Raw genomic sequence first — 2,497 nt, 5'->3', positions numbered from 1 at the left:
AGGTGAACGTATGGCGAAGCAGTGGCGTTGGGAATAAAGTGGATTTTTTGAGCCGATTTTTTTCACTCCCCATTCATTTTCTATGGGACTTTTTTCGCAGTTTTTTGCGAATAATTCTGCGAAAAAATGACGAATGTCTTAGAAAAGTCATAGCACACTATTCCCGATGAAGCCGCACGTTTTGATATATAATTTGTTTTGGTTTTCTCAAAGGCCTAGGACAAGAAGCGAATCGAAAAACGGCGGAAACGTGATTAATAAAATATAATAAACGCAGCAGGAGAACAATAGTGGCTCGTGGCTTCGCCACGAGCCACTCTCCTCCCATTGCTTTGCAATGGAGAGGAGAGTGGCTCGTGTCGAAGCCCGAGCCCCTAATAATAAACGCAGCAGGAGAACAATAGTGGCTCGGGCTGCATGCTGCAGCCCCGAGCCCCTAATAATAAAAGGCTCCACAGTGTTAGGGATGGTTTGCTGCATTAGAGCTAAACCACAGAGGATATGAAAGGACCTGCCCTGTGATTTAGAGATAATAAATATCCCCCCCAAGTATGAAAGCCGTGCTCTTTGTGCTCTCTCATGAATTTAGCTGCTTGATAATTAGTGATTAGTCTTCTTGCTTACATATTAGGCGCAATACCGAAGAGGCTGCATGAGGTCAGCAAAATGTTAGGAGGTGGTTTGGGTGCAATAAGCACAACGAACACATTTTGTAAACAAGAAGGTCCTCATTTCAATATGCAGTTCTCTTCTTTACTCAGTTATTGTAGCAAAGCTGAGCTCCAAATACTAAAGACAAACAGCTGGACTTGAACAATTCAATCAGCAGAGCCAGAAATGATTCATTCCATCACTCACTGATCACCTAAATCATCTTATTTCTATCTGTATGGAATAATAATCTCTTTTTTCTATGTGGACTCGGTGTCCACTTATTCTATTTGCTACATATCCGCTGCCCAACTTCAGATAAAACAACAAACGGTCAACATCCTGAAGTGTTTCCATCGTCGACGCTGTTTGTTGTGTCCTCTGCTTCCTTCAGCCATCGCTGTGTTTTCATGCATGTAAGCAGTTGGTGGAGAGCTGTGTCAGTGCTCGGTGTTTATGCTGGAGGGAAACACGATCCATCACTGGCCAGAGCTGTTACCCAGGTGCCTGAGCGCAGCCTTGCACAGTCATCTCATCTCACCTTCTTCTCTTTTATGACAGGCAGCTCAGGGAAGAGCCTTCAAATTCTATCCCCCTGAAAAATACACCTCCAACTTTACAACATATATTTGAGTTCCAGAGGGAAAGAAAAACACACTCACAGGGACCACCGGTATGTCTGGATTTATTATATTTCTGTTGTGATTCTACAAATCAAAATCTGCTAATCAAACCACGCAACTTGGACACTGAGCCAAGAAGGTGAAGGTGAATATATCCCCACATCTATATTTGGGTTATTCCATCTCATACCATCAGACACTTTCTGCTCAACAAGCTCTCTGATTTGTTTTAAATTTTATTATTATGAACTATGGATATTTAAAATGGTATCTGTGAAATTTTAGCTTGATGTATTATGTACGTTTTAGAAAAAAATTGCCCTTCAACCCTACTGTCTGCACGTTTTCTTTGACACATTAAACTTTGAGATTTCGATGATAGTATTTCATGAATGAAAAAAATAAAAAACGACATAAATTTAATTTTTATGTCATTTCTCGTCAATGATTCAGAATCTACAATATTGGACGAGTAGATCAAACAGTGTTAAAAATATGAAAAAGGTGACACTGTCATTAAAAAATAGCATATTAAAAAAAACGAAGAAGTAAACTAGTAATACGGTCTCAACCATGTGTGATGGTATGTCAAAATATTACAAAAATAAAATGTATAGAATAGTTTATAGTATGAAATATGGTACATGTTGGTGGAAGAAAGGTATTTTCATTGAATTTTCTTAACTGATTGAGCAAGTCTGACAAGTTGTACCACGAAAACTGAAATACTGTTAGCTAATCTAATCCAGAGGTCCGGAATTTCAAAATCCCTTTTTCAAACATTCCTAAGAAAATGTTTAAAAAAACCAACACTGACATATTTTTCATTTTCGGACTACGCTGTCCATCATCTGAAACAATAGCATGATTAGAAAAACATTCTTGTATTTTTAATATTTCCTGAGGTATTGTCTTTTTAGAAACAAAACTAAAACAAAGGATTTGATACATCAATCTAAAATTGTAGAAAATTTAAATATTCATATTTTATACTATAAAAATTTCAGGCCAATCTGAGCCGATCAAGCAGAAACTGTTGTAAAAATTTGATGATTTAAGATGGAAGGACTCTGTTGGAATAATTAGGTGAGCACAAGCTCCCAACTTAATATCGACACGTCTTCTCTCCCTGAAATGGTCCACAAGCTGCGAAGGAAACAGCAGCTTTCCTCAGATCACAATCACCTAATCTTCATATAATTAGGAGGCAGGATGCAGCGCGG

Source organism: Acanthochromis polyacanthus, chromosome 8 (assembly GCF_021347895.1).
Source record: "Acanthochromis polyacanthus isolate Apoly-LR-REF ecotype Palm Island chromosome 8, KAUST_Apoly_ChrSc, whole genome shotgun sequence".
In the NCBI taxonomy this organism is placed as follows: domain Eukaryota; kingdom Metazoa; phylum Chordata; class Actinopteri; family Pomacentridae; genus Acanthochromis; species Acanthochromis polyacanthus.
The sequence above is the reverse complement of the archived record's forward strand: the minus strand, read 5'-3'. Positions refer to the sequence as shown.